At 40.7% G+C, this 26230-nt stretch overlaps 1 protein-coding gene across 3 annotated transcripts in view; it reads left to right on the top strand.

The window, feature by feature from the left end:
* Positions 1–26230, top strand: part of EGR2 (early growth response 2) — a 104543-nt gene that overhangs the window by 45004 nt on the left and 33309 nt on the right. Inside the window, exon 3 of one of the 3 annotated variants that reach the window (XM_035715278.2) lies at positions 1239–1271. The exons of the other annotated variants lie outside the window; for them this stretch is intronic. The gene's annotated coding sequence lies outside the window, so the exon portion shown is untranslated. The remainder of the gene's footprint in view (positions 1–1238; positions 1272–26230) is intronic. 3 annotated transcript variants of the gene reach the window in all.

Here is a 26230-nt window from a genome sequence, read left to right as displayed (position 1 = left end):
TCATGTTCCTGCCATTACTCTCTGGACTCCTTCACCCCTTTCACGTTCCCCTCGCCAGGTGTCTTTATGGCTTTCCTCCTCCCCCTCATAACAAACCCTAAATCACTGTGCCTGTTTATACCAAGTCAGAAGAGGTGATGGGTAAGTGCCAGGTGGAAGGAGAGCTGAGCTTTGCCAGCACTTGCCAGCCACGTACCGGGCAGCGTGCTAGGGTGGTTGTGTTCTCACCACATCTAAGCCTCATAAGACCTCTGTGATGTTGGGAATTCTTCCCCGCATTTCACAGATGGAAACTGTGGCTCAGAAAGGTTTAAGTAACTTGCTCCAGTACACACAGCCAGGCAGGGGGAACTGTGTTCGAATTCTGGAGTCCATGGTCTTAACCCTCCACACTGAGCCAACAGTCTCTGAATGCCTCGCTCCACCTGGATCACATATTTGTAACAACAAAGTGCTTAGTACTTGGAGCAGTCGGTTAGACAGGGAAGGCTGTGGAGAAGGGGGTGGTGGGAAGTGTCAGGTAGGAGACTGTCAATTCCTCGTACAGGGCTGGCCCCAGGGCCACTCACAAAAATATTTTGGTCTCTTTTAAAATCAGAAGGAAAATAATATACTTTTAGGACAAATATATTTTAATCTGTAGTACTGATAAATCCATCATCATAACATCACAATCATAAAATATAATATTAATGTTCTTTTTTTTTTTTTTTTTAACGGAGGAAAAGATCCTTAAGGCAAAAGTGCCGAGTGTGCATGAAAGTCACAATGTGGCCCTGGCCTGGACTTTTCCACTTTCCCTTCTGCCCTGTCATTTAGCACCTGGGTTCTCCCTGCCTCTTACATCTGTGTTATCTTCCCTTTCCTTCTGCCAGTATTGTAACTTGGGCCATGCTGGGACCATTGCAGTGGTCCCACATTCTAGTGGTTGTATGTGTATCATGTGTTTGACCAGAGGGTTTGGAGTCACTTGTGTCCATTAGAAGTTATGGCCAACCCACTTTTAAAATGATAAAATGCTAAAATTTGTAATATACAACATGGGGCTTAGCATTTTAACCATCTCTAAGTGCATAATCCGGTGGCATTAAGAATGTTCCCAGGGTCATGGTACCACCACCACTATTTCCAAAGGGTTTTCATTGCTGAAGACAGGAACTCTGTGACCACCAGTAAGCTGTAATTCCCTAGTACCTCTCCCCCCAGCCCCTAGTAACTTCTTTTTTTTTTTTTTCTAGATTTATGGAGGAATAATTGACATGCAACATTGTGTAAGTTTAATGTGTACATTGTAATGATTTGATATGTACATATTGGGAAATAATTGCCACAATAGATTAGGTGACATCCATTGCTGCACACAGTGACAATCTGTGTGTGTGTGTGTAACTGTGTGTGAACTTTTAAGATCCACTCTCTTGACAACTTTAAAATACATGATACAGGATTGTTAATTGTAGTCATCATTACATCCCCAGAATTTATTTATCTTCCAGCTGGAAGTTTCTATCCTTCGACTGCCTTCATTCATTTCCTGTGTTCCCCCACTGCCCACCCCTGGCAACCACCAGTCTGTTCTCTGTTTCTATGAAATTGATTTTTTGAGATTTCACAGGTATTTGAGATCACACAGTATTTGTTTTTATTTAGTATTTTTGATTCTACTTTCTGTCTTTATGTTGCCTATTCTAGGTACCTCATATAAATGGAATAATGTAATGTTTGTCCTTTTGTATCTGGCTTCTTTCATTTAGCACAGTTTTGAAGGTTCCTCTATGTTGTAGCTTGTGTCAGAACTTCATTATTTTTTTGTGGCTGAAGATATTGCATTGTACATATATACCACATTTTGTTTATCCATTCATCTGTTTATGGACATTTGGATTATTTCTACCTTTTGCTACTGTGACTAATACTGCTATGATCATCGGTGTACAAATATCTGTTTGAGTCCTTGCTTTCAATTTTTTGGGTCTATACTTAGAAGTAGAATTGATGGGACATATGGTAATTTTATGTTTAATTTTTTGAGGAACTGCCAAGCAGCAAACCACTTTTTCCATGTGTGATGAACGAAGCTGTCCTCAAGTCCACTCTCCAAAGCCTGGCTCTCGAGATTAAACGACTATAAACATTTGTCAGAACTCATCAAATTGTGCATTTTTAAATGGAGAATTACTCTAAGTGATTATAACTCAATAAACTGGACCTTAAGAATATAACCTTCTTGTATAGGAGGGCAGATTCCTTATTGGAGGCTTGAGATGGATACAGCAAAGGAGAAATTGTAGAAAGGGATTTTCTGAATGACAGGGGAGAAGAAATGAATGACAGCCTCTCAGTCTCATGTAGGTAAAGCTAGGTGTGTGTTATAAACGTTAGTATTGGTGAGCATAGTTTATGCAACTGTTGTTTTTTATTCAGCAACATTCACTTATTATGCATCTGCTGTGTGACATTTTACAGCACCATTTGTCTCAAGTTATAAGCACAGAATGAAAGTGTTAATTAAAAATAAAATGTCACTTAAAAAATAGAAAAGTCTGATATACAAATCAATGGAAAGATATCCTGTTTTCATAGATTGGAAGGATTAATATTGTTGAAATGTTCAAACTACCCAAAGTGATCTACAGATTCAGTGCAATCCCTATCCAAATCGCAATGGAATTTTTTTTTTGCAGAAATAGAAAAGTCTCTCCTCAAATTCATATAGAATCTCAAGGAACCCTAAAGAGCCTAAACAATCTGGAAAAGAAAAGAACAAAACTGAAGGTCTCATATTTCCTGATTTCAAAATGTGCTACAAAGCTACAGCAATTAAAATAGTGTGGTACCGGCATAAAGACAGACATAGAGACCATGAGAGAATAGAGGGCCCAGAAATAGCTCTTGCATATATAGTCAAATGATTTTCAATAAGGGGGCTGAGACCATTCAATAGGGAAAGTACAGTCTTTTCACCATATGGTGTTGGGAAAAACTGGACAACCACATGCAAAAAAAATGAAGTTGGACCTTTATTTTACAACATTTAAAAAATTAACTCAAAGTGGATCAAAGTCCTAAATGTAAGAGCTGAAGCTATTAAACTCTTAGAAGAAATCATATGGGAAAATCACTGGATTTGTCAATGACTTCTTAGACATTGACACCAAAAGATAGGTTAAAAAAATTAGATAAGTTGAATTTCATCAAAATTCATTATCAACAGAGTGAAAAAGGCAGCCCTCAGAATGGGAGAAAATATGTTAAAATCATAACTGATAAAAGATTGATATCTACAATAAAGAATTCTTACACCTCAACAATATTAAAACAAACAACCCAATTTAAAACTAGGCAAAGGATTCAAATAGATATTTTTCAAAAGAAGATATGCAAATAGCCAATAAATATAGAAAAACTGCTCGATATTACTAGTCACCAGGGAAATGCCAATCAGATCAACTCATTCCTATTAGGATGGCTATTATTAAAAAGCCAGAAATAAGTGTTGGAGAGGATATAGAGACATTGAATCTCTTGCGCATTGCTGGTGGGAATGTAAAGAGTGTGGTCACTACGGAAAATGATAGGGAGATTCTTCAAAAAATTAAACAGAATTTCCATATGATCTAGCAACTGCACTTCTGGATATGCACTCCAAAGGCCCAAAAGCAGGGACTTGAATGTATATTTGTACATTCATGTTCACAGCAGCATCATTCACGGTAGCCAAAGTGTCCACTGACACAGGTTATAAATAGATAAAATGCGGTATATACATACACTGGATTGTTATTCAACCTTAAAAAGGAAGGAAATTCTGACACAGAGATGAAACTTGAAAACGTTATGTCAGGTGAAATAAGGCGGTTAGAAATGGACAAATACTATGTGATATCACTTATATGAGGTATCTGAAGTGGTGAAAATCATAGAGACACAACAAGTAGAGTGGTGATCACCAGGGGCTGGTGGGGGGGGGCAGGTAGACTGGGAATTAGCATTTGGTGGGTATAGAGTTTCTTTCAGAGAAGATGAGAGAGTCCTGGAGGTGGCCGGTAGTTGCACAACAATGTGAATGTGTGTAATGTCACTGAGCTCTATGCTTAAAAATGGTCAAAAGGGTGGGACCTCTGGGTAGCTCAGTCAGTGAAGTACCTGACTCTTGATCTCAGCTCAGGTCTTGATCCCAGGGTCTTGAGTTCAAGCCGGCATTAGGCTCTATCTTGGGCATGGAGCCTACTTAAAAAAAAAAATGGTTAAAATGGTAAATTCTGCATTCTTTGTGTATTACACCACACAGGCAGACTGGTAACAGTACTTCTTCATTTGCTTCAGAGATCTTTTCAAGCCTTCCATTTAAACCCTCCAAAATCGGGGTTCCCCTCCTTCCCAGGACTGTATTAACTCCTAAAGCTCTCTTCCACCCAAGGCTCTGGTCACAATGTTTAATTGCTATATTCCAGCGTTTCCCTGCTCTGTCCTTCTTTACTCTTTTGCATTTCTAAGTGTGCCCACTTTGCCTTCTTTGAATCCCATCCATTCTCCAAGAGTCAGTGTTAACCTGCTTTAGGGTTGGGGTCTCCCTTTCTCTATTTTGGTACTTTTCACTATGCTTTTTTTTTTTTTTTTTAGAATTGTTCCCCATTTTTGTCTCCCTTGATAAATTTTAAACATTGAGCAATATATATATATATTTAAAGATTTTATTTGTTTATTCATGAGACACACACACACACACACACACACAAGAGAGGCAGAGACACAGGCAGAGGGAGAAGCAGGGAGCCTGATGTGGGACTCGATCCCAGGATGCCAGGATCATGCCCTGGGCTGAAGGCAGGCGCTAAACCACTGAGCCACCCAGGGATCCCCCATTGAATGATATATTAAGAGTGGCCACAGAGTTAGCCTGCAGTAGATAATGAGTGAATGTTTACCAAATGAATGAAGCTTTTCTTTACAAGAAAAGTCCACCACAGGAAACAGAGACTTTTGCTCTTTTTGCTCTTTAACCATAAACCTACAAAGAAATTGAAAGACTCGGATGAAATTTTACAAATTTGTTCTGTCAATATTTTATACTGTCCTAGCTATCGCAGGTGAGCAAATTGACAGCCTAAATAGAACTGGTCTGCAGATGCATTTCTTTTTTCTTTTTCTTTTAAGGTTTTATTTATTTATTCATGAGAGACACACACACAGAGAGAGAGAGAGAGAGAGAGAGAGAGAGAGAGAGGCAGAGACACAGGCAGGCTCCATGCAGGGAGCCCGATGCAGGACTCGATCCCGGGTCTCCAGGATCACACCCTGGGCCGAAGGCGGCGCTAAACCACTGAACCACCCAGGCTGCCCTGCAGATGCATATCTTAAGGGTTTTTGTTTTGTTTTGTTATTTCTTGAACTCAGATGGAAGCGTCACGGATGTAAAGTGTAATGAGCAATTGCTTCAAAAACTGTATTTTGTTTATTCACAACTACTTTAGATGTATTAGGTCAACGTCCCTGAGGGCAAATACACAATATGAACAGATGGGAAAGCAGTCATTTGCTTACTGCTCAGTTTGAAAGCAATGCCCTTGCTTTGCACGTAATGATCAGTTTAATAAATTCAACAAGGGGCAGTAAAGGTGTGATTTGGGGGAGCAGGGACATTATGCAAGATATAAGCTGCATATTTAAAGAACCCGGCTCATGGTGAAACAGGCCTTTCATCATTTCATGTGAAATAGGAAGATCTCTTTAGTCAGAACGTTTTCTAGAAATAAAACTAGAAAGATAATTTTTTAAAAAAGTGAATTAGGAAGTGACCCTTACTTCCTGGAAAGGAGTGGCTTCGTGGGAGAGGCAGCCCTGATCAGGAACTGGTGATGAGGCCTAGGTTACCACCTGATACTGCTCCATCTGGGATCCTCTGCCAAGTCAGCCTTCTGAGATGTGCTGTTTTAGGATGAACTTGAGTGGGAACAATACTATGGCAGAAAAGCCATGAGAAGTCGTGGGAGTCAAAATATGATCTTAAAAAAAAAATCATTGACATGCAACTTTGATTCAGAAGAGTGCACAAATCACAAGTGCTATAAAATGCACACACCTATGAGACCAGCACCTAGCTCAAGAGAGACAACATCATCAGCATCCCCGAAACTCCCCTATGGCTCCTCCCAATCCCAACCCTCCCTCCTCAGCAGAGGTAAATTTTCTCCTCGCTTCTAAGATCACAGATTCTTTTGCCTGTTTTTCAACTTTATGAAAGTGGAATCATGCAGTATGTAAAAAAAAAATGTTAAAAATAAAATTACCAAGTTCAATTTGAATAAGAAGGAACATTTAAAAATGCGCCTATCCACTAGTTTGTTTTGAGGGAGGGTGAAGAGAAGCACAGAAAGACCAGGACTACATCTCTGGGGGTTGGCCAGTGATCATATTATTGGGATCTGCTAGCAAGTGCTGGTGAACAGGCCATGCAAGCCATCAAACCTATTCATTTTTTTGAGTTGGTAGATGAATCATTTGCTCCATGCTTTCAGTCTGGTGAGGCGGAATGCAGAAGCCCCATTTGGTCTTAGCATGTGGAATGGTAAAACTGGCAGATTCCTGAGCTCCAAAATAGAGTCACTAACAAAATGGGCTGTAAGAGGCTAATCCAGTTGGATCCACTTGGAGCATTCTTTCAAGGGCATGAAGTCCACATGGTTACAGAACTAGAATGCCCCATGAAGGACGTGGGGCTAATGCCCGAGCAAAATAGGTGTCTGTTAGCAAAAGTGGGGAAGTATGGCTGTTGAGAAGTCAACAGTGTCTGCTCCTGTGTCATTGTCATGATCATAGTTGATGAGAGACAGTTCAGCTCTCGGGCCAAAGTGATAAAAACCTACAAAAGATGTCCTCTGTCTATTTTCATGGATGGAAAAAGAACACCCCCTCCCAACTGCAGGGGGGAATATATTAGTTTTTTCACTTTTTAGGACTACTGTAACAAAGTGCCAGAAACTGGGGGGCTTCAAACAACAGACAATATTTGTTGCCTCACAGTTCTCTGGAGGCTACAAGTCTGAAATCAAGGCTCATCAGTTCATGCTGCTTCTCAAACCTGTCGAGGAGAACCTTCCTCTCCTCCTCCTAGCTTCTGGGGGTGGCTGTCAATCCTTGGTGTTCCTTGGCTCCTTGGCTTGCAGCTGTAGCTCTCATGCCACCCCCTCTCACATGTCTGCTCAGTATTTCTTCTTCTCTTCTAGGCACATCAGGCATATTGAACTAGGGATCCACCTTATTCCAGTATGATCTTATCTTAGCTTGACTACTTACATCTACAAGGACTCTATTTCCAATAAGGTCACATTCTGAAGAACCAGGGTTAGGGCTTCAGTAGGAGGTCATTGGAGATATTTCCCCCCCACAGGCTTTGTTGCCATCTCAGAGCTGGATATGAATCCAGTTTTGTCACCATTAGCAATATAACTGTTTCCCCTCAGGAAAATCAGAAAAATAGTGATTGCAAATGTATATTAAAGGAGACAATTTATGTAATGTGCTGAGCTCCACCCTTGAACACTAATAGGCTCTCAACACTGAGAACAGACTTATGCCTCAGTTTCCTTAGAGGGTTAAAAGGTAAATGGCATCTTTCCATGAAAGATACTGTTAGCAATTTTGAATAGATGGGACTTCATTTCTTAACAGTTTTTTCTAAAGTTTCTGTTCATCATATCATTTTGGGGGATGCTTACTATCTTCTCCTCATAAAGTTAACTCTTGCATTTTCTTTTGCTATATTTTTTAACTTCAAATTTACCCCCAACATATGAATTAAAGTGATATTACCCTAGCTTTTCAAAGTCTTATGGAATTGAAGCCAATCTGATACATAATAAGTTAGGTCCCTAAGGTTAGAGTTAAGCAAAGACCAAGATTATCAAAATTTTAGGACATGTTTGGAAAAAAATAGCAGAGCAAAACTTACAATCTAAAATGTGCATTGAATCCATGCTAGTTTAGAAATCTAATTATAGTAGCTACGATTATCGAGCAGTTACCATATACCAAATGTCATGCTAAAGGCTGAATATATTTTGGTTCATTTATTCTTCACAACAACTCCATGACCTAGGTACAATTATTAGCCCCATTATACAGACAAGAAACTGAAGCACAGAGAAGTTATAAAACATATCTAGAGCCACACAGCCAGTAGAGTTGTAATTCTAGCTGAGGTGGTCTAAATTTAGGGCCATGTGAATAACCACTGTGCTATCCTAGCACTTAGGCAGGAAACCTGATGGTGAGCGTGTTGGGGTCTGGGCACAGGACAACACCCAGCTGGGTCTGTGCCCTGCTCACCTGTCAGCAGTGTGATTCTTGAAGTTGAGTTAACTAATCTCCTCCAGATTGAAGTTCACATTCCATCCATTTTCAACCTCATGGTGTCTGGCTCAGATTCTTTCTCTCTCTCTCCTAATTATGTGGTTGGAGGTTACATGCTAAACTGAGTAGAGCCAATAATCAGTATAAGTAAGGTCAGTCTTAGTAATTACAAATGAACTAGAGCTCAATGTAGCCAATGGAACAATCCAGTTGTCCACAATTATTGCCAATAAATGAGTGCATGAATACATCCCATACACATCTGTAAATGTCTACTAAGTGCCAGTTATTGTGCCTGGAAAGGGGCTGTAAATATAAATGAGACATGGTTCTTGAAATTTAGGAGCTCATAATGCAGTGGGGGAGACAGCTAGAGAAGCAAAGAAAGCACAAAGAAATGACATACCTTAGTAGAAGTTTGGATAAAAAACCATGGAAGTATGGAGACTGGAAACTACCTCTCAGCTGTGTTTGGCAGAGTGCAGAAATGTCCATCAAGCAGAGAAGAAAATCACATTTCTCAGATGGCATCCCTGAGATAGGATGGTGTTTCTAGGCCCCACTCCAGACTTTTTAATCTGCATCCTTGGGGCTGTGGTTGGAGAATCACCATTTGAAAGGAGGGTAGATTTTGTGAATGGCCATGTCCTAGTGCACAAATCGCTGTCCCTTGCAGATTTGGGATGAGGAAGGTAGAGTGTTTGAAACAGAAAGTGCACAGAGAAAATGGCAAGAAATGGCACATTAAGGGCAAGTTGGGGCCAATTTTGCAAATTCCTAAGTAAAGGTATTAGACTTTATCTTGGCAGCAATGGGGCCCCACTGAAAATGCTGAAGCAAAGATATGACATGATCAAATCTTTGATTTGTAATGGGTGGGTGAGGAAAACGCAGTAAGAGTGATTACCATACTCTCAGAGTGGTGACCAAAGGAGGTGCAGTGCTTCACTATCCGTTATGAAGATGATATAATAAGCACACCGCAGAGAACAGAAAAAAGATGGAAATTTCCCCATGATTTACCAGCATATTAGGTGTCTTCCACATAAGTCAATGACTGATCAATATTTGCAGGATAAATACTAGTCAGTGCCACCATGTGCCAGCCTTGTGTTGAATGTTTTATATAAGCGATCTTACCTAATCCTCACAACAACATGGTGAGATAGCTATTACATTTTACACATGGGAAAAACTAAACACTTCTTAGAGAAGTAAGCAACTTGCCCAAGTTCACCAAGTTACTCAGCAGCAGAGTTGAGCTGCAGACAGCCTGATGCCAGAGTTCATGCACTTGGCCATCATGCGCCGTGCCCTGCGCATTTCCCTGCAGTGCTACAGGCATATAACTTTACATATTTATCACGATCATCCATAAAATTTTATATCTCATTTTACCCAAAGCATACTGTGTTATAAATTTAATTTTTCATAAATCTAATTTTCATAAATCTAAATTTAATGGATACGTGATCATCCACTGAGTGGGTATAGACCACTGACTTTATTCACTAACTTCATTGTTGGTATTGTGGTCCTTGCTCAGTTTTCACTAGTATACTATAGTTACAAAATGTTTTCATGTGCATAATATTTTTTCTTATAGAGTTATTTCCATAGGCTGAGTTTCTAGAAAAAGGATTACCATTGGATTGAAGGCTTCATGGCAATTGTGAACCCTTAGCTGGCATTGCCAAATTGTGTGTTGGAAATATTTTACCAGTTCACATACTCACTATGCATCATAAAATCACATGTAAAGTATGACAATATCAACTGCAGCCCACTCTCATTTGCACTGAGCATTACTTTGAAAAACTCCCTCCTATTTTAAAGGTTTAAAATGACACATCATGTGCCATTTTAACCTGTATATTTCCCCATACTCTTTGATTAATTGCATTTCCCTTTTGTGAGTTATCTGCTTGTCCAGTTCACCTAGTTCTCTTTTGGAGAGTTTTTAGGACCTCTTTTCCAGGTAGACTATCCAGATTTGGGGAAGACATTGGGATGAAGGAATGAATTAGACAGAAAAGTCAGAATTTGAGAAAGTCTTCAGCACAGATTGCTAAAGTGGCACACCTTCTTAGGATCAGAATGGACCTAACTACAGGTCCTAGGATGATAATAAAGTAACTTTTTAAAAGTGTGAATCAACTGAAAGAAGAAAATAATTGCACGAGTGGTGGTCATTAGCCAGGACAAAAAGCGCAATGTTGGCATGCTAGTGGTTGAAGTTTTGGAAACACAGCTTTACTTTACCATCATCAGCACAGCTCTCTTGAGTGCTCACTAGGTGCCAGGTGCTGTTCTCAGTACCAAGGATACAGAGACAACGGAATATGCTGCTTCTTCTGAGAGTTCACAGTTAAGATGAGCAAAGGCATGTGAGCTGGGAAATGTGGGAAGTCTGTCCTGATGGCAAGGCAGGGCACACACCAAACAGCCAGAAATCACAGACAATAGCAAAGAATCAGAATGCAGCAGCAGAGCCCCCACACGGGCGTATTACAAGGATCTTTCTGCCAGTTTCCCCTCACAATATTCTTGCCAGGCAAGGTGAAACTAAGTTCTTTCTCCCTCCTTTCTCTCTTTCCATCTTTTCTTCTTCTCTCACACGACATCTCTAATTTCAGATTCATATTACAAGCCCCCCAATTGCCTGCCCCCAAAATGAGGCACCCAGCATATCTAGGTGTGTGCCACAGGGCATCAGTCAGGAAAATGATGTGTATGCACCTGGTACAACAGCCTCAACTGGTAAATCAAGTCTCTGTTCTCACCCTGGTGATTTCCTTTTTAAAATTCATCTTGGAGGAAGTTGTGTAATGTTTATTTTCCACCCTGTGAGCCCTGATGACCATAGGGGTGGGGGAAGGGTGAATATTTCTGGGTGACAGTTCCCCAGTTGTAATAAAAAATATGACCTTGGGAGGATTATAGTGACACTTAGAGGACCTGTGAGATGTATTGTTAGCATTCCCAGATAGGTGTGGGCACCTGCTATGAGCAAGCTGTCATGTAAGGTGCTCTGAATAAAGTAGAGGCACAAAAGCCTGTGCTCTCAAGGACCATGCACAAAGACTGGCTGGAGAAATGATTTATATGAGAGTAATAACCCTAACCAAGGGAGTTACACAGGAGATACACAGAGGAAAGATCATTTCTGACATAGGAGATCTGTGAGGAAGATGGCTTAGAGTTTTCCTAGTCTCTTTTTCTGACAGACTTATTGAATCAACAAGTTGGTCTTATCTTGGAAAGGACTTCAACAGACACAGGTAGAAAATGGGGTAATATGGTTAGAAGGGGGTAGACAGTGTGGAGAGGCAGCCAAGCTGTGAAGAGTGGAAAGCACACATTTTATATGGGAGACGAGAAGTGCTTGGGTACATGAGTAGACAAGGCTACGGAGGAAGGCTTATTTAGGGAACTAGTGAATGGGAAGCCTGGAAGGTAGATTAAAGGACCCATTTCATGGGTGATGGAGAGACATTGGCATAGTAAGAGTGACGTTACATTTATTCTCTGGGAATATTATTGAGGTAGCTGCACAGAGCATGGGTTGGAGGACGAAGAAACCAGAGATAAGAAACCAGTTGGGCAGCTGTGGCCATAGTAAGGTAAGAAAAATGAGGGCCAGGCTAGGGCTGTGGTGATGAGAATGTGAGAGAGGCAAAGGATGCAAGAGGCATTGTGGAAATAAAATTGCCATAGCTTGACAGCTATTTGGACACAGAAAGAGAGAGAATTGGAAGGTGGCCCTAATATGAAGGCTGAAATAGAGTAGAAGTGCTACTAGTTGAGGCAGAATTGCTGGTTTATGGGGAATATTTGGGACTCTCCATCTATGTGTGGGTTTAAGCAAAACCAGGCCCATTTTTTTACGGAATCATCCATCACTGGCTGTGTCTGGAGAAACAGGGGTGCTAATGGTTAATAGCCGACATGGTAAAAATTTTCAGGTGATGAGAAGAAACTTAGTAGGAAGGAGGTCTTGGGAAAATGCTTAAAACATTGCTAGGTATTATTCTTGTGACTTCAGAAATTAGTATCTTCAACACTTATGTCCCTGTTCTTGGAGCCCTACGATTTCAGATTCTCTTCTTGGAGCTGTACACCAACAGTCAAAATGTACCAGTCCTAATGCCTCTTGTCTCAGGGCCTTGTTCTCTATTAGGTGGCAATTGGCTAGCCAATTCATTCATTCATTCATTCATTCATTCATTCATTCAACAAATAGTCATTGAATGTCTACTATGGCCAGGCACTGTTCTAGACATTGTATTGCTGAGAGTATAGCAGCAACCAAAACAGACAAAATCCTTCTTCTTGCAGACCAGCATTCTAGTGATGGTAGCAGACCATGAATAAAACAAATAGGGATCCCTGGGTGGCGCAGCGGTTTGGCGCCTGCCTTTGGCTCAGGGCGCGATCCGGGAGACCCGGGATCGAATCCCATATCGGGCTCCCGGTGCATGCGGCCTGCTTCTCCCTCTGCCTGTGTCTCTGCCTCTCTCTCTCTCTCTGTGTGACTATCATAAATAAATAAAAATTAAAAAAAAGAAAAAAATAAAACAAATAAACAAAGAAATGTATTAAATAGTGGTAAATGTCATCAAGCTCCCCAAAGGGAGCCTACTTCTCCTTCTGCCTATGTCTCTGCCTCTGTCTGTGTGTCTCTCACACAGAATAAGTAAATAAAATCTTAAAAAAATAAATAGTAGTAAATTCTATGGAGGAAAACAAAACAAGGAAAGAGGCTGAGCATTGTTGGGTTGGGAAAACTGCTGTTTTAAATAGGGTGGTTAGGATAGCCTCACTGACAAAATGACATTTGAGTAAAGACTTGTAGGAGAGGAGAGAGTGAGCCATGTGTATATCCAGGCAAGAGCATTCAGTTGGAGGGAACAGCAAATGCAAAAACCCAGAGTTGGATGCATGCCTGGAGTATTTGAACAGTAGTAAGGAGGCTAGCAAGGATGGAGCAGAATGAGGGAGAGTGAGGGTGTGCAGCAGGATATGTGGAAAGTAATTAGCTGGGATCTTCTACAGATGATGCCTGAATCCTACAGAGTGGCCCTAAAAATGGGAATTGAGTCATTGGGAAGGAGATGTACTTGGCCACCTTTTACTTATCGTGGGGCTCCCTCTGCAAAGAACCAAGTAAATGTCCGGTCACAGGAAGGAAGAAAGAGGTTTTTCGTCAGAAAACACCAAAGCGCTTGTTCCATTTGGTAGAGGCAACACCCATAATGGAGTGCCCCTCACCACCCCCATCTTGTACTATTGTGGCTGGCACGAGGCCTGGGTCTCCCCAGCAGTCTTTGCAAGGCTGATACACGTCAATATTACTCAAAACGGATAGATCCCCTAAAATAAAAATAAATTATGCTAAAAAAGGATCCATGCTCTTGTTTCATTCTTTGCATCAGAAGTTGCGTTTAGTTTACAGTTCACTTTTTTTTTTTTTTTAATATATAACAAACTACAAGGTGGGGCTGGGAAGAAGAAAACCACGTAGGCTAAAGTCCCTCAAATTCTATACTTAAACTCCATCTCCATGGCAGCATGACAGCCTCTGACCATGTGGAACCGTCACAGTTTTGAAGAATAGCTTTAAGAGTTGTAATTCTTCACTTATCTAAAAGCTGCATTTGCTTAATGAAGAGGCTTATTATATCTTCTCTACAGCTATTGACCATCAAATTGGGGAGGGGGATGTTTTCCTTTATTTCTCTGAATTGGGCAACTCAACTGCTTTCATTCTGGCTGGGAGCCTAAACCCTTGCAAGGGCAGAGACAAACACAGGAAGGGGGAGGGGGTGGAATGGGACAGAAGGCCTTGCCCATGGTGGAGTCACATGAACTTGTAGATCAAAAGAGCAGTCCTGGCTTTAAAAGACTGTGGCACTATTCATGAACCCGGTGACTGCCTAAGAAGGAACACAACTGCTTGTTGTCACCAAAGATAAAACACTGCAGCTGGGTCCCCACCCCCCCACCCTCAATTCAACTCAGATCCCCCCCGTAAGGAAGGTGGAGGCTTTGACTTCACTTGGTCTCATTAGTTGCTGATAAATGACAGACTCATAAAACAGGGCCCTAGAAAGGAAGTTGGCAAAGGAGAGACACCATAGTTTCCTTTTAGAGAATGCTTTCAGACCTGTCATTCTCTTACTTTTATACCATTTGCCTGGTGATGAGTCGTCCTCGCCCTTCATGTTAATGCAAATGAGTTTAATCAGATAATGTTAAGTCCTCCAACAGACTCCGAAGTCTCTACTCCAGCAATTCCCAAAGTGTATCTGTTCCTCAGAATCCTAATTCCACATATGTCGATAGATATTATGTGGGGGAGAAAAGGAGAGGTTCCTTAATCAAGAGAATGTTGAGAAATGCTACATTTAAACAATATTGGGCAGGTTCTCATAACCGCAAGACTCCCCTGAACTGCTGACATTCCTACATAGCAATAGGAGATATCACACCCATTTCCCACACTTGGGTCACCCAACCCATGTTGATGGGAATCCCAGGGAGGTTACAAGACTTACCCTTTGTTAGAACTAGAACTAGAAGCCAAATAACTTGGCATCCCCAGCTTTTCTCATTTGCCTGGAGAATTACAGAGCATAGAAAACTAGGAAACAGAGATATTCATGAACCATTATAGCAAAGGAAAAAGTAAATGTCAGATCCAAAATGTTGGGAGGTCAGTCTTATGTCAGTCTGTAAGTGGAGGACACCAGAGCCAGGGTGTGAGGGAAAGACCAAAAGCCATGGATCAGGGACAAATAAGGCTGCAGAAGACAAACGTTGTTCATTTAATCTGGATTTCCTTGCTGAATGTCTATAATATGCTAGGCACCATTCCAGGTATTGGGAATACAGAGGTGAACAAAGGCAGGTCTATTAAAGGCAGCTCCTGGGACACACTCACACAGAGCTCTACCTGAAAGGTGCTTCTGATGCACCTCCTGTGCCATTAAGTAGCCCTTCTATTCATACCAGATAAGGTCTAGGTGCTCTAGGGTACAGGTGAATGCCTACTTGCAAATCCAATATTTGAATTTCAGTTTATCCCAATCACCAGGTGAAAGAGACAAATAAGTTTATGGTTTGAAATATCTTTCTGATGCTTTGATTATTATTATGGAAGCAGAATAGGAAAAGTTTGGATGGTGCTTCAGGGCTTGACTAAAGTGAACCGAGTGGAGCATCAAGCATGTGCTTCTCTGAAGCTGGGAGCAACTGGCAGAGAGCCCTAGGATAAAGAACGGGGACATGAAGAAGAATCTTTGCTACTTTCTCCTATAATTCAGTAAGTCTGAGAGGTAAGGAAATGACAACTCCAGTGAGGAAGACCCACTCAAGGTACAAATCAGAATTCATAAGGTCAATGAGTTGGAAGCTTCTGAAATCCTTAGAGCAAAGAATTCCCTAAAGGACCTCAGGTACTCCAAGTCAAAGTACAGTGGGTCCATTCTGATTGTCTCTAGGTTCAAGAGACCCTCCAGATAATGCTCACAGACCATACATTTGGCTTAGTGGTCAGGAGTTCCTTTTTTGTAAAGGGACATTTCATTGAACCAGCTGGATTTTTAAAATAAGAGATACAGCACGGACGACACTGCAGCCTTACGATTTTCTTGGCACAAAAAGGCATGCGTGGCCATATTGGAACATTTATTTCTTCCATCGATGGATGGTGAGAGGTGGGGCTTGGTGTAGGGTTATACTTTAGCTTCTCCCACCTACTCCAAGGGTTGCAAATTCAACTGCCTACAGAGTCCAAGTAGATCATATAAATGCAGTAAGTGACCTAAATGAAATAAAATGGAGAGAGGTGGGGAGTGTATAAAACGAGGAAGCAAATACCCTGTCCAAAGGAGGGCATCTTCCACTCATCTCCAGCTGATTGTTAGCAGTGTGACTGAATGGCTGCTTCTGTTTTTTCAAGAGAAGCTACAAGTCAGATTTGTGCGTGTGTGAAAATTTCCAATTTGTAATGGTTGGCAATTAAATTCAAATTTAAACTAGCACACGAGACCACGCTGTGCTGCAAAACTGAACACATCCAGCTGCTTGAGGGAGTTCAGGGACCACCACTCTCTAACTCCTGTGAAAACTAATTCCACTGTGAATTCCTCAAGCAAAAGAAACGAAATGGGTCTTCTCCATCTCTGCTGGGTAAAAGCAAAGTGGCTGTGATCCTGCTGGAGCACAGGCCATGAAAGCAACAGGCAGAGAGAGGCACATGATAAAGCTGGAGGGGCTGTCTCTGGAGGAGAGCAGGAGAGACACCAATCCCTGCTATGGAACGGAACTGGCAAGGCTGAGTGGCCAGCGGAGGCCACAGTTAGGGCTTTCTAAGGACCTGGCTATGGGGTGTCAGAGGGACGTTTACAGAGTCAGGCCTGCACCTAGCTACTAAGACTTAGGGGTGTGTGACTCTGGTGCTCAAGGTGGAGGTCAAAGTTCCTGTTTTCACATTCTAAAGTTTCTTTTCCCAGAACCACTCAGGCTCTTTCTGATGCTATCTATCAGAAGTGATAGAGTAAGAGATCACTTCTCTTACTCTAAACCCAAACTAGAAACCGAGGATTTTTTCTCCTGGAATTTATTTACATGAAAAGTGTTGCAAAACATAGACATTACATTATATTTCACTGTACATGTTTGTGAATCCTTATTCTATATATAAAAGAATACAATTACATACAGAGAAATATAAAATTTGGTAAAAGTGTGATAAAACCCATAATAGGACCTGTATAATACAAGGAGTGAACCCTAAAGTATAAATTTTAGTTAACAATAAAACATCTTTTTTTTAAAAGGATTTTATTACTTATTCATGAGACACACACACACACACACACACACACACACACACACACACACAGAGGGCAGAGACACAGGCAGAGGGAGAAGCAGGCTCCATGCAGGGAACCCAATGTGGACTCCATCCCAGGACCCCAGGATCACGCCCTGGGCCAAAGGGAGACGCTCAACCACTGAGCCACCCAAGCGTCCCATAAAGTATCAATTTTGACTCATCAGTTATAACAAATGTACCACAGTGATGCAAGGTGTTCACAACAGGGGAAACTATGAATAGGTGAGAAGGAGTATGCAGGGACTCTTTATATCTATTTGATTTTCTGTAAACCTAAAACTGTTAAAAAAAATAATGCCTATTAGTTAAAAAATAAAATAATAAACATTGACTATTGTGTGGAGAAAAAGTACAGAGAACATTTTTTTTTCAGTGAATCATAATTTGGGAAGTTAAAACATATATGTTATAATTTAATACAATATTTGCTTTCTTACTTTTATTATTTATCTAGTAATGATGCTGATAGCAAATTATTTTATTTACATTTTCTGAAGACCTCAGCTTGTTCAGTAATTGTGTATTTTGTCTAACTTTTTCAAATATCTCTAACCAGGAATTAACTTAATTTGAGTTCCTAAGAGAGAATCTGCAGGTTCAATGCTCATTGAAGATGTCTCATGATCTCCCAAATGGCTATTTGCTGAAATTTGCCTCTCCACCATGGCATACCCAGGAGAAAGAATGAATTTTTGCTTTGAAAATAAGACTAGAATACTAATATACACAGGACAAAAAACAATCTTCCTGCACAGTCAATTGCTTCTCATTTGTAGATACTTTCTCCTTGCCCGTTAGCCTAGCAAGTTCTCGTTAAACTATAATTTAAGGACATGGTGTTCATTAAAAAGATCATTGCATGATAAAGAAGGAACAGCACTTTGAAAGGGATTTATGGCTCCTCTGGATGACTTTATAATTTCTCCCCAAGCCGAATCCAGTATTTATGACAGGCCCTAGTTAGACTTCAACTTTCTCAAAGTTTTGTGATTTGGACAGTTTCTACATAACTCATCTGTTAGCAGCAGATAAACCAGAGTGAAAACTGCTGTTAGTGATATTCTTTCACAATTTCCTTAGTCCAAAATGAAAGTGAAAATGCAGAATTATTTATGACTTTTGCATACTGCTGGAAAAGTCCAGTCTTCCGTGATGTGTTTTGCCCCTTCTTTTGGCAAGAACGTCATGTAAAACGTCTTAAACTACCATTTTGAATTAGAATCTTTAAATTGTTTTGCTTTTCTTAAATTCATGGGCTCTTTGAAACATTTTTAATCTTCTTCAAGAAAAGCCATTCTTCTCAGATCTCTTGGACTTAATATAATGCTATTTGTACCACACTTGGAATAAATCGCCAAATTGTAGTGACTATTCATATCATATGAATATAAAAATATTTTTACAAGAATAACTTTCCTCCAAGACTGGAAAATCATCAGATGTGTTATTCATAGAGTCAATATGAGTCTACCGAGTCTACCGTAAGAATCAATCCTCATCGATGTTTTGATGAAGTTAGTCATCAGTTTCTAGAAAAAAAAGTCTCTTTGAACTGGTACAAGTTTCCATTTCTGCAGTTAATATTAATGTTATCAGCTGACATGCTAATCGTTGTATTGACCAGTGTACAGCCCTCAGAGCAGAGAAAGTAGAACCATTTAGTTGGTCACTTGTTGCACCTGGCAGGACATCAAGTTCAAGAACTTTTACGTTATCTCCAGGAATTTCATTAAAATAACTTACTAATATAGGGACAACTTTTTGATTTTTGTGGTTAGCTGAAGCTGTCATACTGCTGAGACATAAAGGTTTTACCCAGTTTGTGTTGTTAAATCTTTTGAGGTACTGGAGAAAAAATTTTTTTTTAACATTATACCTTTGGTTTGTGCTGATGGAAATTTAAGTTCAGATACCATGGAACTTAGCTCAGAAGTGCAGTCTAAAGATCTGAAGCCATGATTATGTTCTGTGGCATTATATGGAATTACCGCTTCTTTTCTGAGTGTCTTTTTTGAGCTATCTCGTCATTGAATCGTGGAAGCTCCAGATCTGATAGATAATGCCCATTTCCTTATATTGAAAACACAAAAAGAGAGCAGATCGAACCTCAATATTTATCTCACTATCACCTAAGAGGCAAAATTCTAGTTGTGGATTGATACTTTATTTTATATAAGAGTATTTCTTTTGTGTTCCTTCCTTCCTGATCCCTACCTTTGTAATCATTTTGATGCTAAAATAAAACTGTTTAAATAATTTTAAGCACACATCCCATATCTCTGAGCTATAGCTCACAGCCTTAACCACTGTAATTAGCGTCCCCTATCACAGGAGTCTGCTTTGCCTGACACTTGTAAATATGTACGTGGCTTCATTTGCATGGCACGGACTAGTACCCATCTCCGTGTCCACAGGAGTCAGCTTCTCCCTCTCTTTTTCCTTCCACATCCCACGGCTGGCTTTCTTTCTCTTAGAGATGTCTAGCCCCGGCTTCTTTGCCCCCACCCCTCACCTGCAGATGCCTGTGGACCCAGCAATAAACACTTATGAGACATTTTCCACGAACACTTACAAGTTATTGTAATAAATTATTCGGCTTAGGATGCTTTACTTCTGTAGTTCTCAGTATTCTATTTCCTAATCTTTTAAAATGGGTGTCACTGATTGGATTCTTTCAGTTACTATCTCCTAAGATCTTGGAAGTTTGGGAACAGTTTTACATTTAGGTAGGGAAATAAAAGACTGAAACAAAATATGTGAAATAAGTTTTATATCAACAGTCAACCTCTTCTGAAGATGGTGTGTCTTGGCCCTAGTGGTCTCCACTTCTTCCTGTCCCCATCCCCATCATTCTATCCCATTATCCTGTATTATGCTCTTTGTTGCACTTATTACATAAATGTATCTTACATATTTATGTGCTCTGTGTGTACATGTTTTAGAACCATGATTCTTCTTCCTTTGGGAGCAAGGGCTTTGTTTTGCTGACAGCTGTTCCCCAGTATGTAGAAGAGGGCTAGTTCATGCTTAGTACAGATTGATTGAGAGAGAGAAATAAACCCAAAGCCTATGATGGTCAGTCCCAATCTCTGGAAATAGGCCAGAGATGGTTGGAGACACCAAGTTTTCTTGGGCTCTCTTAGAGATCTTCCACCTCTGGGTGCTAATACACTTTGGAAAGGATTGCCCCCTGACTCCCGCAGCAAAACAGAATGCTTTGACAGGTCAGTTAAGTATGTATTTTTACAAATGATTAAAAAAGCCCCATGGAGGTCAGATAACATAACTGAGGTCATTTAGAGACCAATGGCCAAGCAAAACTGAGTAATTTTCAGTACACACTTTAGTATGTTGCATAAACAGGGCTGCATAACATAACATTTTATTTAAAACTAAGAAAGATGAGTAGGACACAGCTTATTTTCCTTAGAAATTTATTAAGCCCTGCATTATGTTACATAGGCATGGATTTTTAATTCTATACTGTTTCAAGAAGTATTTTATAGCAGCTGCTATATCCTGGCCTATTGAGAATATCTGCTTCTGGAAATTTAAAATAGCAACATGTGAGTATTATTTTATCTAGAGTCATAGCATCATTGAGTGTTGTAAGGGAGGTAACACAGAGATTAATAATCAACCCACTCATTGTTACTAATGCAGATTCTGAGGATTGGAGAGTAAGGAGACTCATCCAAAGGGACTGAATTCAAATCTTCTGCTGGGTGATCTTTATTTGTCCCTCCTGTTCCACCCTGTGCTGTGAGCCACATGGATCAAGTCCTCTTGCTTCCTGGCTTCCCCTTGTATTCACTGAGTGGGAGGCAGTGGTAAGAGAGTAGAGGATGAAGGAGGGCAAGCCTGGAGTATTTATTCCTTCAACAATCTCCCTACCAGCCACATTGGCCAGGATTGCATTCATTCATTTAAGGCCACAGCTCCTGTTGGCTGCCTTCTCTCCAATTCTAGGAACCATTTCCTCTCCTTATCCCTTTAGACCCAGGGATGATAAGCCTTCAACTTGTGGCCAGCCTCAGAGTGCTTCATCAGACTTTGCTGGCTCCTCTTAACCCTGCCCATGCCTTTGCTCTGTGGTTTCCTTCCCTTGAATAGTCGATGAATATGTCATGGGTTTCTGACCCAGACTCTGGCCACACACATTCAAATCCAGGTCTTCTGACTCCTGGCCAGTGCTATTTCCTTTATGCTTCCATTTCATAAGCTGTTTTGGAAATACGCATGACTCTCTACCTGCTCAGATTGTATGGAAATATTTTCAAAGACTTTGATGAAGTATTAGAAACAGAATCTAAAAGTATGAGTAATGAGGACCACAGAAAGGGGAAAGGCTGACTCTATGGAGCTTCTGCAGGAAATCTTGCAAAGGTGAAATCTGACTGGGGCAGAAAGTGGAACTGTCTCGAGAAGTAGGAGGGCGACGCGGTTCCTGTGTGGTTAGGAGAACTGTGGTTGCAGCCCTTAGTCCTTGCAACAGCTGAAGTTAACCCATGCTGGCGGTGTGTTTTTCATTCAGCGCAGCCCTAAGACGTAAGCTAATACCTTAGCTGTCCTTAGCTGAAGAAGCAGCACATCTTCCAACACTAGATGGGAAAACTGGCAGCACTGTTGCTTGGAGAGTTTGCCAGCCACCAGGGGGGTGTCTAATTAAGATATTTTCAAGAGTTGAGTCTACAGCAGAGTTCTTACCTTTTACCCTGACTCCACTGGAAGATCATCTTTGCATCTTGGCAGTTCACCTCCATTCACTCCCTTTTGCTTCTTGTTCTTTGCGTAAATGGCATATGGGAAGAGTCATGAGAATGTAGAGGGAAGTTTCTATTCCTTAGCGATAAAAATAACTTTGTTCTAGTCTTGATCCTGTTACTAACTTTGTGTGACCTTTCTCAAGTCTCTGGGATTCAGGTTCCCCAGTGTAAAATGAAAACACTATTAGAAAGATGTTGGAGGTCACTTCCACTTCTCAGATTCTATGATCCTCTGACAAATAGAACTAAACCAAAGCATCTTCCATCTTGAGCTCCCGGCCTGTTTGACAAGAACAGTTTGTGCACTCAAGGAGGCACTGCAATGTTATGTCTAGGACTTGAGACTCTGGAGCCAGCCTGCCTGAGTCCCAAATGCAGCTCTGGATCTTGGAATCTGTTTCACAGAGAAAGAAATAAGGTCCCAGGACCTCCAGCCCTCTTGGATCTCTACAACTGAAGTCAGATCCAGAGACCACACTTTCCTGGAGCTCATCCTTCTGCATGGCCTCTCTGGAGATGTGTCATAGAGGAAACAGAAGGCAAGAGGTGGAATGTTCCACTATTTGACTGTACTGTTGGGAGGGCCAAGAGAATCGTTCTAAGTCTGGCTGGATTATCCAGATCATGTTTCCATTCTGCTTGATTCCAACTGTCAACATGTGTGAAAAAAAAATAGCTCAATGCTTTTAAAAAAATCTGCCCAAGGTCAAATGATTGTTTTGGCTAACTTCTCCCTTCATTAACCAGCTGTTTTGATGCCATATGGATTCAACCTATGGAAAACTCAATTTCAACGGTCACTTTCTGCAAAGACCACTTAAATCAAATGCCTTTCACTTCTTTTCTGCCTGGCAAACGTTTGTCTCCACTTTAAAACATAGCTCAAATAGCACTTCCTCTGGGAAGCATTTGTTGACAACACTCTTCCTCAGGTAGAACTAATTCGTATCCCCTCTCTCCTCTGTGCTTCTCAGGTGCTGTGCACTCATCTCTGTTCTAACATTTACCACCTTATAGAGGAGTTATTTGTATCTGTGAGGAGTTTCTGAGGGCCAGAAGAACTTCATGTGTACCCCTGCCTAGCAGGAACTGCTTAGTGAGGACTCCTTAAGAAAGAAGAACAGAAGGAAGAGTCAGAGGGAAAGAAAAAGAGCAAGGAATTTACAGAAAATTTTGGAAAATGTATGAGCATCTTTGATAGTGAAGTAGGAAGAAACCAACTGGGCAGAGAAGTGCTGAATGGTCTGTTTTCTCTTGCTCCCCCATACATGATTCCTCTATGGCTTGTCTCTGGGTATCTGAAGTTGTTCATTAGGAGAGGCAGAGATTCTGGGGAAAAAAATGCAGTGACTTTAACTTTGTCAGATACCTACAAGAGACATTTTTCTATTCTGAGAGAACCTATCTCCACACTTCCCTAGAGAATAAAGACATAAAAGAATCACTGCATTCAGAATTGCTTTTTCTCTGGGATAAGGGAGTTGTCTGAAATCTCAGGCTAGGCATAATTAATAACACTTGCTTGGGGAGAAGAATCTGGTCTGAGAATTAGATGGGATGGGATTAACCAGAGAGTAGTGCGGCCAGAAAAAATTGGGATATTATTTCTGTTGGGAGTCTGTCCCCCTCTAGCCTGGTGGTCAACAGGTGTATGGGGCTTAAGTGTTAAAACCTTTTTCGACCACTCAATCTTCAAAGACCTCAAAAACCTTAAAAAATTCTAGTTTTCATCTTCTTGATGGATAAGGCAGTTTCCACAGACCCTCTACTGCCAGAAGGTGGAAAATGTAGTCAACTATGTGTTTTGGCCTTTTGATACTAACCTATTTATTAAACTTTTCAGTAGTGTGACTGAACTGGTGGTTTTGTCATGGATAACATTGAGGGTCACTGCCCATAAGATGAGGTGCATTTGTGCTCTCTGCCCACTAGGGGACTGTTTATCATGAAGTGTTTTCCTGGAATATTAGAATCTTAGCAAGGGATTTCAAGCTAGACGATTATTCCATCTAGATTTCTATACAGCATATGAATAAAACCATGAGAGGTGTTACTGTATTTTGATCCCTGATGGGAAGATGTGACTTTATGTTAACCTAGTCTTGGAAAATATAAATATCTAGTTTATGCAGAACACCATTCTATTAAAAAAATTTATTAAGCATCTACTATGTGCCAGGTACTGCTGTAGGTGTTTGAGGTACATCAGTGAAACAAACAGGGATCTTTGCCTTCATGGTGCTTACAATCTATGTGAGAAAAAGACAGACAATAAATAATGCACATAGTAAATAAGTAAATAATGTAGCATGTTAGAAGATGACAGATGCTGTGGAAAAAAAGAAAAGTAAATCATGGTAAGGGGAATTGTATAATGAAGCGGCAGGGACTAGGAATTTGGCAGTGGGTCCTCAGGATGGTCTCACTGAGATAATGATATCTAAGCAAAGATTTGGAAGAGGTTAGCGAGTTAGCCAAGCAGATGCTTGGGAAAAGAGCCTTCCAGGAAGAGGGAGCAGTTAGTACAAAGGTTTGTGGGAATGTGCCAATCTGGTTTGAGAAGTAGCAGGGAGGCTAGAGTGAAGCAGAGTAAGTGGCAGGGGAATGGCGAGAGGTAGGAAGTAGGAGAAAGAAAGTCACGGGGGGGTTTGGAAGGCTTTACTCTGAGTGATAACGGGAGCCATTGCAGGGTTTTGCACAAAGATGTGACAAAATTTTGCATATGTTTTAAAAGGATTACTTTGTTTTTATTTTCCATTATTTTATTTTACTTATTTTTAAAATTTAAATTCTGTTAGTGAACATACAGTGTAATATTGGTTTCTGGAATAGAATTCAGGGATTCATGGCTTATATACACCCAGTGCTCATCACAACAAGTGTCCTCTTCAACACCTATCACCAACCTGGCCCATCCCTCACCCACATCCCTCCATCAACCCTCAGTTTGTTCTCTATCATTAAGAGTCACTTATGTCTTGTTTCCCTTTCTCCTTTTTTCTTTTCCCCCTTCCCATATGTTTATCTGTTTTCTCTCTTAAATTCCATATATGAGTGAGATCATATAGTATTTGTCTTTCTCTGACTGAATTATTTCACTTAGTATAGTACTTTTTAGCTATCTAAGTCATTGCAAATGGCAAGATTTCATTCTTTTTGATGGCTGAGTAATATTCTATTATATATACTTATAATGGCATGTTCCTGATCCATTAATCAGTCCATGGACATTTGGGGTCTCCATAGTTTGGCTATTGTTGATAATGCTGTTATATACATCGGGGTGCATATACTCCTTTGAATCTGTATTTCTGTATCCTTTGGGTAAATACCTAGTAGTGTAATTTCTAGATCATAGGGTAGCTCTATTTTTTTAAAAAGATTTTTAAAATTTATTTATTCATGATAGACAGAGAGAGGCAGAGACACAGGCAGAGGGAGAAGCAGGCTCCATGCACCGGGAGCCCGACGCGGGACTTGATCCCAGGACTCCAGGATCGCGCCCTGGGCCAAAGGCAGGTGCCAAACCGCTAAGCCACCCAAGGATCCCCGTAGCTCTATTTTTAAAAAAGATTTTATTTATTTATTTATTTATTTATTTATTTATTTGAGAGAGAGTGAGCATGAGTGGGGGGAGGGACAGAGGGAGAGGGAGAAGCAGACTCCCCACTGAGCAGAGACGGCAGGTGGCAGGAGGGGGGGCTCGAACCCCAGGACCCTGAGATCATAACCTGAGCTGAAGGAAGACGCTGAACTGACTGAAACACCCAGACGCCCCTAGGGTGGTTCTATTTTTAATTTCTTGAGGAACTTCTATACTGTTCTCCAGAGTGGCTGCACCAGTTTGCATTCCTACCAACAGTGCAAGAGGGTTCCCTAAAGGGATTACTTTGATCTCAGTGTTGTGAATGGACAATGTTCCAGACAAACCTAGGCTTCATGGCAAATTCAGTCAGGTGAAACCTCATAATAGGACACTTCTCCAAGAAGATTCATAAAATACCACATTCAAAAAAAGCGTTAGGATTCTACTTCCAGAATGTCACTCTGGGTGTGCTGCTATGAGCTTGATTGACTAGCTGTTGTATCCACATTTGTAATGGACAAGAACTTTCCTCCAGGCTCTGTTAGAGTTCATGTTCTTTTTCATCCAGTATATTGAAATTTTAAAAGGTACCATCTTATGCAAAATCCTATGCTAGTCAGAAAG

The sequence above is a fragment of the Canis lupus genome, chromosome 4 (genome assembly GCF_003254725.2).
Source record: "Canis lupus dingo isolate Sandy chromosome 4, ASM325472v2, whole genome shotgun sequence".
Lineage (NCBI taxonomy): Eukaryota > Metazoa > Chordata > Mammalia > Carnivora > Canidae > Canis > Canis lupus.
Note: the sequence above shows the minus strand (reverse complement) of the source record. Positions and strands in the feature narration are given on the sequence as shown.